The sequence below is a fragment of the Danio rerio genome, chromosome 14 (assembly GCF_052040795.2).
Source record: "Danio rerio strain M-AB ecotype USA chromosome 14, GRCz13ab, whole genome shotgun sequence".
In the NCBI taxonomy this organism is placed as follows: Eukaryota; Metazoa; Chordata; class Actinopteri; order Cypriniformes; family Danionidae; genus Danio; species Danio rerio.
This window is the reverse complement of record NC_141034.1, coordinates 47,237,483-47,255,000: the sequence shown is the minus strand read 5'-3', so window position 1 is coordinate 47,255,000 and position 17,518 is coordinate 47,237,483. Positions and strand designations below refer to the sequence as shown.

The 17,518-nt window shown below is 35.0% G+C and overlaps 1 long non-coding RNA gene across 1 annotated transcript in view; it reads left to right on the top strand.

Annotated features, from left to right (window-relative positions):
- The window catches only part of LOC141377587 (uncharacterized), a 27,874-nt gene extending 14,438 nt beyond the window's left edge, over positions 1-13,436 (top strand). The window contains exons 3-4 of the long non-coding RNA XR_015508060.1: positions 11,152-11,316; positions 12,482-13,436. This is a non-coding gene — a long non-coding RNA (uncharacterized LOC141377587). The remainder of the gene's footprint in view (positions 1-11,151; positions 11,317-12,481) is intronic.
- Positions 13,437-17,518: the final 4,082 nt, after the last annotated feature.

The following is a 17,518-nucleotide window of genomic DNA, read 5'->3' as shown; positions in this document are numbered from 1 at the left end:
ATCTGAAACTCAATGACACTAGAATTCCCTGTGAGAAAAGTCTAGTGGCTGGGAATTACCCAATTACAACGTCTGGTATAAGGTATAAGTGTTGTTTTCGTGTGTTTACATAGATGAATATGGCAAGGCTGTTCATGCACTGTACCGTTACGAGCTTATTACCACATTACATCATTATGATGATATCGTTGCCTTCAGTGATTTCCTGAAGATAAAAACCAAAAAATAACGCAACTGGAATAACTGCAGTTGTCGCCATCATCAATCTCATATTAAGCAAGAGATTGTGATGACATGATGACATGTGCAGGTGCTGTAGTGCTGTCCTATTTTTTAGGGGTACACTTTGAAGCCCTTCCCTTTCACACTTTGTTTCAAGGGCCAGAGGAAGGGGAGGGGGTACAAAAATAGAATTGGGATTGGGCCCAAATCTAGTGGTGGCTGAATGTACATTGTATGCAATGTAAGTTGTGTTTCGTGGGGACCATTTACCACACAATTTATTTACTACAGAAGATGGCGACAAACAAGTAAACTACATAGCTTGGCATTAACATTTAACTGGGTGGCACAGTGGCTGAGTGGTTAGCACTGTCACCTCACAGCAAGAATGTCGCTGATTCGAGTCCTGGCTGCACCAGTTAACATTTCTGTTTTGAGTTTCCCCCACAGTCCAAAGACATGCGGTACAGGTGAATTGGATAAGCCAATTTAGTCATAGGCCAAAGTGTTTGGGTGTTTCTGGGTTATTGGGTTGAGGCTGGAAGGGCATCCACTGTGTAAAACGTATGCTGGATAAGTTGGCGGTTCATTCCGCTGTGACGACGCCAGATAAATAAGGTACTAAGCTGAAGGAAAATGAATGAATGAATTACTGTATAACTACACCATATATTACTTAAAAACGTTGTGTATATGTCATGTCTTTTGTCATACATCAGTTATTACAGATAATAGTTAAAAGGCACTCAACCACCATCGTAAATCAGTGATTGGAGTTTATCACTTAAAAAATAAGAATATTTCTGTTACAAAAACATAAAACATGCATTAACCCCCTGGCAGCATACATGGGATAGTTTTACTGTAGATTTAAGGACTTATAGAAGCTTCAAAATAAAAGCCACTATTTAACATGGAAGGACCAGGCTAAAACTTAAAACTACTCATACTTACAGTGAATAAACTATGTGGTGATTTTTAATTTTGGGTGAAATATTTCTTTAAAACTACTTCTAAATAAAAGTTTTTTTTTTTTTAATAAAAGTGACTGTATTTAATAAGCGAATTTGGGGACTGGTTATATCATTACACCATTAAATCACACCTACACACCTTAAATCTTCATTCATTAAAAAAAAACAAGTGAATCATTGAGTTGGTCACTCAACTGATTCATTAAAAAAAAAAACGATTTACTGTATTGAGAAACCAAAATCATGAGGGTTAGTTTTATGATAGACTTTAGCACTAATGGATGTTTCAAAGTAAAAGCCACTATATAGCATGGAAGACCCAGGATAAACCATACTACAGTAATTACGGTCAATAAATGATGTGGTGATTTTGATTTTTGGGTGAAATATTGCTTTAAATCTACTTATTTGTAAGTTTTAAATAAAAGTGACTGCATTCAATAAGCAAATTTGACTCTTTGTTGAATAGTTATATCATTACTCCAGTATGTGAGTCCTTGAATGATCATTAATTAAAAAAAAAACAAGTGAGTCATTGAATTGGTCACTCAACTGATTCATTCAAACTCACTGATTTAATGTATTGAGAAACTAAAATTATGTGTGTTAGTTTTTGATAGACTTTAGCACTTTTGGACAATTGAAAATAAAACCCACTATATAACAAGGAAGACCCAGGATAAACTAATCCTACAGTAATTACGATAAAAAAATTACTTCGGGATTTTCATTTTTGGGTGAAATATTGCTTTAAATCTACTTATTTGTAGGTTTTAAATGAAAGTGACTGCATTCAGTTAGCAAATTTGACTCTTTGTTGAATAGTTATATCATTACTCCAGTATGTGAGTCCTTGAATGATCATTAATTTAAAAAAAAACAAGTGAGTCATTGAATTGGTCACTCAACTGATTCATTCAAACTCACTGATTTAATGTATTGAGAAACTAAAATTATGTGTGTTAGTTTTTGATAGACTTTAGCACTTTTGGACAATTGAAAATAAAACCCACTATATAACAAGGAAGACCCAGGATAAACTAATCCTACAGTAATTACGATAAAAAAATTACTTCGGGATTTTCATTTTTGGGTGAAATATTGCTTTAAATCTACTTATTTGTAGGTTTTAAATGAAAGTGACTGCATTCAGTTAGCAAATTTGACTCTTTGTTGAATAGTTATATCATTACTCCAGTATGTGAGTCCTTGAATGATCATTAATTAAAAAAAAAAAACAAGTGAGTCATTAAATTGGTCACTCAACTGATTCATTCAAACACACTGATTTAATGTATTGAGAAACTAAAATTAGTTGTGTTAGTTTTTTGATAGACTTTAGCACTTTTGGACAATTGAAAATAAAACCCACTATATAACATGGAAGACCCAGGATAAACTAATCCTACAGTAATTACGATAAAAAAATTATTTCGTGATTTTCATTTTTGGGTGAAATATTGCTTTAAATCTACTTATTTGTAGGTTTTAAATGAAAGTGACTGCATTCAGTTAGCAAATTTGACTCTTTGTTGAATAGTTATATCATTACTCCAGTATGTGAGTCCTTGAATGATCATTAATTAAAAAAAAAACAAGTGAGTCATTGAATTGGTCACTCAACTGATTCATTCAAACTCACTGATTTAATGTATTGAGAAACTAAAATTAGTTGTGTTAGTTTTTTGATAGACTTTAGCACTTTTGGACAATTGAAAATAAAACCCACTATATAACAAGGAAGACCCAGGATAAACTAATCCTACAGTAATTACGATAAAAAAATTACTTCGGGATTTTCATTTTTGGGTGAAATATTGCTTTAAATCTACTTATTTGTAGGTTTTAAATGAAAGTGACTGCATTCAGTTAGCAAATTTGACTCTTTGTTGAATAGTTATATCATTACTCCAGTATGTGAGTCCTTGAATGATCATTAATTAAAAAAAAAAACAAGTGAGTCATTAAATTGGTCACTCAACTGATTCATTCAAACACACTGATTTAATGTATTGAGAAACTAAAATTAGTTGTGTTAGTTTTTTGATAGACTTTAGCACTTTTGGACAATTGAAAATAAAACCCACTATATAACATGGAAGACCCAGGATAAACTAATCCTACAGTAATTACGATAAAAAAATTATTTCGTGATTTTCATTTTTGGGTGAAATATTGCTTTAAATCTACTTATTTGTAGGTTTTAAATGAAAGTGACTGCATTCAGTTAGCAAATTTGACTCTTTGTTGAATAGTTATATCATTACTCCAGTATGTGAGTCCTTGAATGATCATTAATTAAAAAAAAAAAAACAAGTGAGTCATTAAATTGGTCACTCAACTGATTCATTCAAACACACTGATTTAATGTATTGAGAAACTAAAATTAGTTGTGTTAGTTTTTTGATAGACTTTAGCACTTTTGGACAATTGAAAATAAAACCCACTATATAACATGGAAGACCCAGGATAAACTAATCCTACAGTAATTACGATAAAAAAATTATTTCGTGATTTTCATTTTTGGGTGAAATATTGCTTTAAATCTACTTATTTGTAGGTTTTAAATGAAAGTGACTGCATTCAGTTAGCAAATTTGACTCTTTGTTGAATAGTTATATCATTACTCCAGTATGTGAGTCCTTGAATGATCATTAATTAAAAAAAAAACAAGTGAGTCATTGAATTGGTCACTCAACTGATTCATTCAAACACACTGATTTAATGTATTGAGAAACTAAAATTAGTTGTGTTAGTTTTTTGATAGACTTTAGCACTTTTGGACAATTGAAAATAAAACCCGCTATATAACAAGGAAGACCCAGGATAAACTAATCCTACAGTAATTACGATAAAAAAATTATTTCGTGATTTTCATTTTTGGGTGAAATATTGCTTTAAATCTACTTATTTGTAGGTTTTAAATGAAAGTGACTGCATTCAGTTAGCAAATTTGACTCTTTGTTGAATAGTTATATCATTACTCCTGTAAGTGAGTCCTTGAATGATCATTAATTTAAAAAAAAAACAAGTGAGTCATTGAATTGGTCACTCAACTGATTCATTCGAACACACTGATTTGCTGTATTGAGAAACAAATCAAGGAGTGAAACATGTAATCATTTACATATTTGAATCAAATTAATTCAAGTCAGACCTTGTTTTTGCCAATCAAACATGCTGTATTGTCACTTGTCAGTTTGTGTAATGTCTGAAATATGATGTGCTGTAATCTGCCGATTAATGTGCATTGTGAATTAACCCAAGCAAAAGTTAATTCTGCTTTGGTTTAGTTTGCAGATTCAAAGCAACACTCTTGTGTTGCTGCTTAATAGTCACTGTCAAAATGGTCGCAGACATTATTCATGAATAGCCCTTGACATTTTCCCCCATCTAAACAACATTGAACAACTCAAACTGTTGTATGAACTAAATTAACCCATCGTGTCATAAGAATATGACCCATTTTTGCAGGTAATTTGTAAAAATTACAACTCAGAAAAAGAAAATACTGGGTAAAATGTAAAAACTAGCTACCTTTTTCATAAACTTGACATGGTGAACTCAATCAGCGGCAGTATTTTTAGTCTTTTCAATGGCACTAATAGACTTTGAGTGGCTGTGATTACGTTGTGAGGTATTATTATAAAGTAGCACTCATTTTCCTCATTTTTGTTGATGATGGACATGCATTGTTTAGCTCTCAGGACACGCATTGTTATTGAGCTCTCTGAAAACCCACAAGCCTTGACACTTCTACAGCTCAGTAATGTCACACACAATGTTTTCTTTTTATTCATATATTAAGGTCAATGCGACAGGCTACATGTTTATGATCGGCATTCATCTTCATGAATATGAGTTTGTTCAAAAATTAAGTTGTGGATCTGAAAGGAAAACAGTTTTTCAGCTGCAATTTCATATGAATTCATTCTGTTCAAGGTGAATCAACAAAGACTGGCATTTCAATGCTGTTCATGTTAATCTTTATAGCAGGTTATCGGTTCTGACAAGTTGATGGTGGATATTAGAGCTCACATTTTTTACCAAAGTAAATAAGGTTATTATCTGTTTATATGTGCATCTGCTTTTGTTTTTATTTAAGGTACATTTGCAAGTCTTTTGAATAAAAAATAAATAAAATACCACAACTTCAACTCTGAAAACTGGACTGACACAGTTTCAATTTATTAGAACTTCTATGTTAAGCTGCTTTGACACAATATACATTGTAAAAGCGCTTTAGAAATAAATATTATTTGAATTGAATTTTATTTTAATACTGTAATTAAGTACATATTTAAAGTGTCTGCACTTTTAAAAATAATTTAATTTTATAAAACTATACTTTTACTTCACTACATTTAAAAAAAAATATGTAAAAATAGTATCATAAATAGCCTAGTGCAAATAATAATACTGCACTGAACATTTAATTTGTGAATTAAACTGACATTTCAATCCAGGGCCGGAGTGGGACTGTTTTTCAGCCCTGGAGCTTCAAGCCTCAGACCGGCCCACCTCAGTTCACCACTGACTATATTAAAATAAGGTTATTTCCAATTCAGTTTCTAATTACACTATCACGTCTATTTTTGAGAAAACAGCACTTTTAGAACTTCAAATGTTCAACAACCCTTACAGTATTATGTCTTAACAATAAAAATTAAAAAAAAAAATTGTTACTCAGACAAGGACCGAACCCAGGTTGGCTGCGTCATAATCTAACGTACTAACCACTGTACTACATAGCTGTACGTTGAATGGTGACTTATCTAGTTATATCATCATTAACCTGCATCCTGCTCACGAGGCTACGAGAAGATAGATAAAAAGAGCAGAGCTGCGGTAAAATAATGAATAAGAAGGCTGTGGTCAAGTAAATAAATAAATTATTTTAAAAAAGTGTGACTGCTGAGAGCAACCGATTCTGGAACTAGGGACACCGGCCCTCGCAGCCAAAAAACGGACCGGCTCACCGGGAATTCTCCCGGTCCTCCCGATTAGCCAATCCGGGCCTGTTTCAATCACTATGTCAAATGATCTGTTCAGAGTGAATCTCCAGTAAACAACTCGCTGACTCAAATGATCCGTTCAGGGTGAAACTCTGATTCATTGATTTACAAATCAGTTTAACAAATAGGGTAAGATGTTTTTTATACGAATTATCATGAATTATTAGTGTGGTTATTAGAGTGTGCCCAACACTCTTGTTAAATAAACATTCATCTGTAAATAATTTTACTTTTGTTTTTTAATTGAATATGAAGCCGTTTTGCATGTTGACTTATAGTTTGTCGCAAATGATCTGTTCAGAGGTGGTCTCCAGTAAACAACTCACTGATTCAAATGATCTGTTCAGAGGTGGTCTCAAGTAAACAACTCAATGATTCAAATAATGTGTTCAGAGGTGGTTGCCAGTAAACAACTCACTGATTCAAATGATCTGTTCAGAGGTGGTCTCAAGTAAACAACTCAATGATTCAAATGATCTGTTCAGAGGTGGTCTCCAGTAAACAACTCACTGATTCAAATTATCTGTTCAGAGGTGGTCTCCAGTAAACAACTCGCTGATTCAAATGATCTGTTCAGAGGTGGTCTCAAGTAAACAACTCAATGATTCAAAATATCTGTTTAGAGGTGGTCTCCAGTAAACAACTCACTGATTCAAATAAACTGTTCAGAGGTGGTTGCCAGTAAACAACTCACTGATTCAAATGATCTGTTCAGAGGTGGTCTCCAGTAAACAACTCACTGATTCAAGTGATCTGTTCAGAGGTGGTTGCCAGTAAACAACTCACTGATTCAAATGATCTGTTCAGAGGTGGTTGCCAGTAAACAACTCACTGATTCAAATGATCTGTTCAGAGGTGGTCTCCAGTAAACAACTCACTGATTCAAATGATCTGTTCAGAGGTGGTTGCCAGTAAACAACTCACTGATTCAAATGATCTGTTCAGAGGTGGTCGCCAGTAAACAACTCACTGATTCAAATGATCTGGTCAGAGTTAGTCTCCAGTAAACAACTCACTGATTCAAATGTTCTCTTCAGATTTAGTCTCCAGACAACCCACTAATTCAAATGATCCACGCAGAGTTATGCTGGGTTTCATTTGAAACGGCTCATCCCTATGCCCTTGAATGAATTAGAGCACTGGTGTTAAACTTGGGCCCTGTTTAGACTAATACATTTCAGTTTTAAAAAGGCGTTTTAGAATGAAAACAATCCACATCCACACTGGCGTTTCACCTAGCATTTCTGAACAACTCTTCGTCCACACCATACCGATGAAAATGCAAATCACGTGACAACACACACACAGACTCTGGCATGCACTGCAGCGATGAGAGCTGTGCAAGTCAGACTGATTATCAAGGATCTACCGCTGGATCTAATCTCACTATATTGGTTAAACATGATATTTAATTCATCTTGTTGTCTATATCTGATGACATATTCCCCGACTTTGGTCTTTTGAATCTTGTTCTTAGGTAACATGTTTTGTTTGAGAGCGTTAGTTAATATATTAATTTATGTAACCGCTTACACTGATTCTGCACATTTGACTGATTGCTGCCTTTATTTCCTATATTGTATTACCTTATTGTACGTTATACTTTTATAATGGCCATTATTGATTATTAAAACTGATATTTAGCAAAAGAGACAGGGTATGTTTTATATTTTTCAATGAAAATGAAAAGAGGCGGTAACATTATAGGCTCCGTTTTGTTATAAATATGCATACAATGAAGATGATGCCGCATGATGCCTCAACATTTCTGCTGTCTATTAAGTTAATATCAAAAATTAAAATAGGCAGTTCCGCATATTATGTTTTCATTTTATTGTTAAAAAAGTGAAACAACGTAGCCAGGGTAATGTGAATGAGGTTATGAGCTACACTGTTCCCTTTGAAGAATTAACCGACATGTCCTCTGGAGTTTGTTTTCCATATTAAACCTGCAAAGTCTGAATTTACAAAGAGAGAATGCGAGACTAAACTTTGTCCACTTAATATTAAGGAAAAAGCCCTAATCAGATCATCTGCAGCACTGCCTTTATTTTGCAGATTTCTCTGTTTTCCCTTCATCATTTTCAAAAAGCTCTGTTTTTGGAGCTCGAAAACTCCAGTATAGTGTGGACGGATGGCGTAACTGTAGCAATACTTGTGCTTTTTAAAACTAAAATTTGATGAAATATTGCAATATTGAAAAAGAGGACTTTTTATTTCTACTGGGGTAATGTTTTCTTAGGGTATTTCTGTAATTTTACTCAAGTGCCTAATTTACATCCTTCATTCATCACTGAAAATAGGTTTTTATATGCACTGGAAGCATTTTAAATGCAATCGAGGTGTCAAACTGAAAAACATCAGCAAAAGTATTATATAGATATTCAGAGTAATACTTTAAAAACATCTATTATGAGTACTTGCCATATAAATTTTAAATTCTATTTGACTTCATCCTAACAGCACAGTATAAGCTTTTAAATGAAATATTTTAAACAAAGAAAAATAAAACATTAGTTTAAGATACCTCTCAGTTATTGGTGCTATTCTGGCAACTGGTAGTCATTTGCTTAATTATCTGACAAACCCAATTTATCTGACGGTCTAACTTTCCAGGTTTCACTGACTTTGCAACATGGTGAGCCGTTCTAAAGTGACTGAAAGCCACTACAGTCAGTGAACTGTGGAAGAGATTGGAAGAAAATTGGAGGAAAATTAATAAACAGCAGAGCAGTGTGAGAGAATACTGATGTCCTGTGGCCGTAAATGTACTGAAGCCATTCAAAGCAAAGGCCTGTACACTTACTACTCATTTTTAGTGCTGTAACCTTCAGAAATTATAGTTATAATCTTTGTTTGTGCTACAATTATTGCCGTTCTAAGTGCTTTCTACAAAAAAAGTGCCTTGGATGTTTTGTTAAAGACTCTTTTCAGTATAAGCATGGTACATTTGACCAAAAAAAAAAACTATCATGCCTTTTTTTTACAAGATGTAAAATAACTCTCTGTTGTCCTTAGAGTGTGTAAGTGAAGAGTGTGAGTGTGTAAACTCAAAATAGCCCACATATAATTGTTTATAACCCTTTGGCGCTACCTCTTTTATAGGCTTTGGTCCAAATTGTGTAGTGTTGGTGACTGTCGCTTTAAATTTAAATGGGATTGTGCTGCCAGCCTTCTTTTCAAACGATACACTTACATAAAACTGTTTAAACTTTTGCACAATGATGATTGCATTATTTCTGGAAAAAGAAAAATCAAGGTTTTATACATTTGCTACTGATAATGAACTAAATGCAGGTCTTGATTTAGTGTATTTTTTGTATTTATTTGTACCATCTCATTTGTACATTTTAAAAAAGTTTGCTCATCCCCCATTGACTTATTTTATATTGTAAAAACTCTTTAAAGCTGCCCCCTTTATATGCTTTGGTCCAAATTGTGCAGTTTTGAGGACTGTGCTCCCAGCCCTCTTTTTTAAGACACACTGTGTAATGTGAAGTGGACGCTGACATCAGGAGTTTGCGGATCCAAACGCAGGTTTATTTAGCAGAATGTTCAGGCAAGCAACAGTCAACACAAGTGCAAACAGATGCATACAGGCAATCCAGAATCATAGTCAATAAGCAGGCGGATGGTCAAAGGCAGGCAGCAGACAAGAATAAACAAACAAAACAAAGATCAGTACACAGCAAGACCAAGCAAGTAAACGGCGTCGTAATGTTCACAGTTCAGTACAACAAGACTCAGCAACAGTGTGTTTGTGCTGTTTTTATAGTCCATGTAATCAGTCTATGACAATCCTCCATCATGATGCAATCAGTCATGATTAACCGGTTGTGTGTGTGTGTGTGTGTGTGTGTGTGTGTGTGTGTGTGTGTGTGTGTGTGTGTGTGTGTGTGTGTGTGTGTGTGTGTGTGTGCGTGTGCGCGTGTGTGTGCGTGTGTGTGTGTGTGTGTGTGTGTGTGTGTGTGTGTGTGTGTGTGTGTGTGTGTGTGTGTGTGTGGTGCATGACTGGATCTTGTAGTGCATTAATTCGCAGATTTGTAGTCTGTAAAATTTGTACAATTTTATTTTTTTTTTTCCCATAATAGGTCCCCTTTAAATTTTGTACAATGAAGATTGCTTTTTATTTTTTTTTAAAAATCAAAACATTAAAAAAAAAAAAAAAAAAAAAAAAAAAATATATATATATATATATATATATATATATATATATATATATATATATATATACATATATACATATATACATTATTTTTTTATTTTATTTTTTTTTTTTTTGTAGTGAACTCTGCGGGTCTTATAAAAGTGACTTTTGTTTATTATACCTTTAAATAATAAATCAAATTAAAAAAAATGGTTTATTTCTGAAAAAAGAAAGTTTTAAACATTTTCTAATATAGATAATAAACTAAATATGTGGGTCTTGATTTAGTGGCTAATTTGTATTAATTTTTACGATCTCATTTGTACATTTTAGAATAATTAGCTTATCCACAATGACTTATTTTATATAGTAAAAACTCTTTAAAGCTGCCCCCTTTATATGCTTTGGTCCAAATTGTGCAGTTTTAGTAACTGTGTTCCCAGCCCTCTTTTCAAGACACTGACGCAAAATGTTGTTTAAACCCTTTATAAAAGTGATTCTTTTTTTCCATAATAGGTCCTCTTTAAATTTTACACAATGAAGATTCCTTTATTATTATTTTTTCTCAGAAGCAATACATTTTACACGTTTTTCTTTATTTTTGGTAGTGAACTATGCGGGTCTTTATAAAAGTGACTTTTGTTTATTAGGTCCCCTTTAAATAATAAATCAAATAAATATTGGTTTATTTCTGGAAAAAAAGAAGGTTTTATACATTTTCTAATAATGATTATAAACTGAATATGTGGGTATTGATTTAGTGGCTAATTTATATTCTTTTTTTTCATAATAGGTCCCCTTTAACGGCGAAGCAGTGGCGCAGTAGGTAGTGCTGTGGCCTCACAGCAAGAAGGTCGCTGGTTCGAGCCTTGGCATGTTCTCCCTGCATTCGCGTGGGTTTCCTCCGGGTGCTCCGGTTTCTCCCACAGGCCAAAGACATGCGGTACAGGTGAATTGGGTAGGCTAAATTGTCTGTAGTGTATGAGTGTGTGTGTGAATGTGTGTGTGGATGTTTCCCAGAGATGGGTTGCAGCTAGAAGGGCATTTGCTGCGTAAAAACTTGCTGGATAAGTTGGCGGTTCATTCCGCTGTGGTGACCCTGGATTAATAAAGGGAGCAAGCCCACAAGAAAATGAATAACTGAATGAGGTCCCCTTTAAATTTTGCACAGTGAAGATTAATTTATTTTTTTAAATCATTACATTTTCTGCATTCTTTATTTTTGATAATGAACTAAACATGCAGGTCTTGATTTAGTGCTTTATTCATATTCATTTGTAAAATCTCATTTGTACATTTTAGTATGATTTGCTCATCCCCTGATGAGGTGGTTTGGAGCACCCCTCCCTTTAAAAATCATGTTTTAATACAAATTAAATCGTTTGAATTTGAAAGAATTAGCCACTTTTCTGACAAAATGTAAACTAGTTTCCTCATGAGATTGCACTGTAAAAATCAGCTGAATCAACACAATCCTTGAGGATTGTTAAATTTAACTCCATTTACTTAAACTTAATCGATTTGTGTTGGAACCACATGAAAGAATAGTGTGTAACCCAGGATTTTTTACAGTGCAATTCATTTATGTTTTCTGAAACAATCGATTAAGTTAATTGTTATCGATAAAGTGGATTAAACACAAAACAAGTAATTTACCCCAAAAAAAATCTCAAGAATTGTGTTTTAGCTGGATGTGCACGTATGTAATTTAGCATACTCTATATTTACTCCTCCACCTAGCACTCTTTTATCACAGCAGCTGTATTATTATTTCTAAGCGTACACCTATAAGATGTGAGAAACGTGTTGCGATGACTCATTTGAAGGACCATCCATAGATCACAGATCATAACACTCTATCAAACTCTAACTGCACCGCAGTCGCAAAGAATAAAGATGTTGACATTAGTCCTCAGCAGATGAAGCGGAGACTAAACAGAGCCTGTTTTCAGAGTCATTTATCAGACGAATAAACAGTCGCACTTTTTGATGTATAACCTCGCGCCGCCCCGTAATGGAAAAGTGATCATCAAGCAGAAAGTTCATGAAGGAGCACTACTTCGACTTTAAGTAATTCCTTTCTCTTTGTGTTTTCTCTGGCCCTCCCATCTCTTCCTTGAGAGCTTTCCTGCCGGGGCTGTGCAGGGGTTGAAGTGGATGATGAAGAGGCTGAGCAGGGGGCCTGGCAGCTCTACATCCCACACAGACGCCTCTCTTGTGGGCATGCCGAGAGAGACACGGCCCCCCGGATGGAAGGTTGCTGGCAGTCTGGAGCCGGAACTGCAGAGGGAAATGGCTCATTCATTAATCTACCTTAAACCACCCTCCTTGTACCTGTCTATTTTCTCCTCTCACCTTTTTTTCCTTCCCACTTTTGCTCTTTCTTTACTCGAAATGTGCTTTTTAAAGGGGTTGTTCACCTACAAATGAAAGTTCTGCCTTAAAAGGGTCACATTCGGCTATTTTTACATAGTGTAATATAATCAGAATCAGAAATGATATTGTCGTTATACAAGATACAATGACATTTTTGTTTGCCTTTCCTATTAGTGCAGTACTTGTCTAAAACAACAATAGTAGCATGACGTGATAAAACAAAAATCAACCAGGGTTCAACGCTAAGGATTTTTTCTACTGGTCCAATCGGGCCAATGGTTCAGATTTTTACTTGCCCAGCCAAAATTTTCACTGGCCCCATTAAAAAATAACAAAGACAAGTTAATACATATTTTTAGCCACATATTTTAAATAATGTGTCAAAAATAACTTCTGTGAATCAACAATTTCAATATTTGAAAAATGTTAATAAATGTATGAGCACAATTCAGAGCTATGCAAACAAAATTTGCATTATGGGAAATGTGGAAGTATTTTATTGCAGTTCGAAATTATTTAACAAAAGGTGGCTGACTGGAAAATTGTGAAAATAAATAAACAAATAAAATAAAAAAATAATAATAACCACCATTTTTTTCATTGTGTTTTCATGTAATAAACAGACATTTTACTTTAGACTTTTAATTTGATATTGCTGCCATGTTGCCGTCTCTTCGCTGTTTGGTTGTTACCAGGATACAGAAAAAATAGCATGCTCAAAATATCAAATCAGATGGGAGGATCCGAAAAGCAACCGACACCAGAGAAGGTAGCGTTTTAAGACTAAAAAGCTGAAGCTTAAAATGCACACAATGGACAAATAGTCGCAGGCAAGTTAAACTTTAGTTATAAGGCAGCACTTTTCCAATCGGGCCAGTAATAATCCTGTCTACTGTCCCAAGCATCTTTCACACTGGTCCCGGGCCATAGGGCAGTCCTTATTGTTGAGCCCTGTCAACAGATAGTGAATCTTGTGAACCCACAGAAACCTTCTTGCTATGAGGCGACATTGCTAGCCACTGAGCCACTGTGTCACCTATATTGTTCAACCTACTAAAATGATCAATATAATTCACTTTGTCATGCTGTAGTGTTAAATGTTGTAGTCACATATACATTTAACAGCTAATTATGTGTTCCTTCTTTTTTACTCACCTTAACCTTACAATAAACTTGAGTGAATTTCTTTCCTCCACAAATGGAGGTTCAAAATGACTTTTAATGCAATTATAACAAATGGGATGTAGTGCTTTTAACCTTCTTCTAGTCCTATAATACAGACCATAAAATCGCTTGCATGGATGAATGGATCAGAGTTATTGAAAAGCTCACTTCTCTTATGTTTAAGAGAAGTTCATGAGAGAAGCAGCCATACCTGATATTTCACTTCTCATTTTCCTTCAGCTTAGTCCCTTTATTTATTAGGGGTCGCCACAGCGGAATGAACCGCCAAGTTGTCCAGGATGTGTTTTACACAGCAGATGCCCTTCCAGCGGCAACCCAGTACTGGGAATCCCATACCTGATAAGTGATTAGTTTTTTTTTTTTTTTCACTATTGAAATGGTTATTTTTGGTTTATCCAGTTCACTAAGCAACACAAATGATTTGTTATCTGTATAAAAAATGCTGAGTTATTCCACACAATTCCTTTATGTTGTTCCAACACAAATCGATTAAGTTAACTTAATAATTTTACAAGTTGAAGTGGTTCCCTAAGAATCGTGTTCTTAAACAAATTTTAAATAAGTAGTTTGAACTAATTGCAAAATAGTTTTTTTTCAGTGTTGGATTTACTCAATTTTATCAAGGTAAGTGGTTGCAAACAATTTATATGGGCTGATTTTAAACACCAGATTAAATTTAGTGATGTTCAACTCAGTTTGTTTAAATTCAGACCATTTAAATTGTTTGCAACTATTTACCTTTTTTTTTTTTTTTTTTTTTTGCATCTACATGCCAACTAATTCTCATTAGATTATAAATAGACTGTTAGGTTACGGTTAGGGTTAGTGTAAGTTGACATATACCTATAGTCAGTTGAATGTCTGTTGAAGGAGCAGTATATTAAGCAGACAGTCTACTAATACTCAAAAGGACCATCAAAATGAAATGTTACCTTTTTTCAGTGTGTTTAATGCCGAGTTCAGACTGCATGATTTTCAAAGTAGTCGTGTCACAGATTTTTTCACACTGCATGACTATCTGGGCTAGCGTTTTGTCGCTGCTTTGTTTACACTGCAGGATGGATTGACGACAGGGAGTTTCACACTGTATGACTTAAAAATACTAAGGGAATTAGTCATTTCTGCACAACTTTTTTTTTTCTCGACCCAGTTGTGGTTTTGTTCAGATGACACGTCAAACAGACACGGGTGCTCCTGCAAATTAGTTTTTCCTTTATTTCTTGGGTCCAAATAAACTAAAAATGAGCGCTTTTACTTTCTCCCCCAACCTCCCGCTGGCCTGCAGGTAACCACACTAGTGGGTGCTGCTCTCTCATTGGCTGTAGGTGATCGTGGATGTTATTTTCAGTCAAAACTCATTTCACACGGCTTGATTTGAATCGCCGACAGCAGCTCCAGATATTTAGCACGCCAAATATAACACAGGCATTGGCGACTCATTGGCAATTCTTTCAGACCATGTCTTTGATGGTTCACACTATGTGATTGTCACTCACATGCACGAGCACTGATTTGCCTGTGGTTTCAGGCATTTGTCTGCGATTTCTCAAACCCGCCGGCGAGTCAAAATCATGCAGTCTGAACTCTGCATAAAGGTAACTGGTTGCAAACAATTTATATCAGTACCTTAGCCAGCCTGGTGAAAGCTGTTGTTCATGTTTCTCAAACTGGACTTGTTTGCAGTTATTCACCTCATTTTTATGTTTAATTCTGAAATATAAGTACAGCATTTTACTGACATTTTAAGCTCTACTCTGAATTAGCTTGTCGTAAGGTCATCATAACCACACTTTTTGATTATTTTAGTCAAATTAGTATTTAAATCCATTTTAATATGGGCCGTCTTTGATGCTTCACACCTTTTTATTGGTCATTTTTTGTTTCAAGAATAAGGTCCAAGAATGAGAATAGAAGTTACTTGTAAAAGCCATTTAAAAACAACCCAGCAATCAATTTTGTGTTTAAATGATATCTAATAGACATCTAAACATAGTCTGCTTGGCTAAAACGAGGGGCTGACAGTAAAAATCTAATCTTAGCCCATCTAAGAATAGCCCAAAACTAGACTAATCGTCAAATAGACAGATTGAACAGACTTTATATGTGTAGTCATTCATTTCTGTCTATTTGATGTTGGCCTATTCTTAGATGTCTATTAGATTTTCACAGACAGCCTAATTTAGCCTTGTTTTAGCCAAGCAGACTGTGTTTAGACGTCTATTAGACATCTTTTATTGTTTGCATTGGTTAAAAGTGATTAGCAGAAGTCACACTAAAGCATCAGCCAACAGGATTCCACTTGATTTTAAAGCCTTTTTTGATGGGTTATTTTCACCATGATAGCATAGCAGTCAAAATAGAGCTCACGTATGGGACAAATTCTGGACCTTTGTCCGTCAGGGGTGGGTCTTCCAAACTACCTGAACTCCCCATGGCTACGATCTGTATATGTGCTGAATTTAAACAGCTTAGCTTTGTTAGTTTAAATTCATCCCTCATAAATAGTTTGCAACCAGTTACTTTTTTTAAAAAAGTAGTAAATCCAATGAATCATTTTCTTCAGTGCAGGTCTGAATGATTCATCGACACGTCAGACATAAGCTTCACAAATTTAGCTCAACCCCTAAAAACTGCACCAAAAAAAGCAGATGAATTGTTCAGAAAAGACATGAGGTGAATTAAATGGTGACACTATTTCATTTATGAGTGAACTTCCCCTTTCAAACTCCCCTTTTAAAGCTTTTACTATAAAGTCACGCATCATTTTGTTTCCAAATCATTCTTACCTAATAAATCTCTCTGGATTTCTCACTTCCTTGCTTCGGCACCAACCCCATTTGCTCTTTCTTCATGTGAGGGTGCGCTGACAGATCCTGGCCTGAACGGAAACGAGCGTGTCCATCCATCCTCGCCTTTCTCGCTCTCCATCTTGTGTCTCTTTCCTCTCTTCTCTCTCTCTCTCTTTTTCCTTTCAGGTGTGTTGGCCTCTTTGGCATTTTCTCTTTCTTATCGCAGGAGGCAGGCAGGAGTCATGGGCAAACAACACGCATCATTACCTGCGTGAGTAAAGTGGTCGGGTCCTGGCATCTTCAACCGTTGCAGAATAACTAATGCTTTCTGGAAGCTTCCACTCGGCACTGTACCAGCCCAGAGGCAATTTGGGGCTTCATCCCATCGCAGATAGCTCAGATAACTGGGCATTTATTTGCCCTCATGACTCCAAAAAATACATACAGCCTCAGGGTTTTCTGGAGAGCAGTCTTGACTTGAGACCCCGAGAAGCTCACCTATGCATTAATGACTACGCAGAGAAAATGAATAACAATCCCACAAATGAACTGCAATCCCACAAAGCATTGCGGGAGTCAACAGTCAAGTTACAATTATGCATTAATATATATTTGTGTTTTATTTTTCTCTATCTAATATATGTATCTCTAAATATATTCAGAGATTTGTGATGTCACATGAGCCAAATAATACAGTGGACCTGTTAAAAGTGCAGAAGGTGATCTGAATAAATGCTAACTGGTTAGCATAATATCTTTGAAACACAGTCATGAATGCGCACATTAAAGATAGACTAGATCTTGTCATTC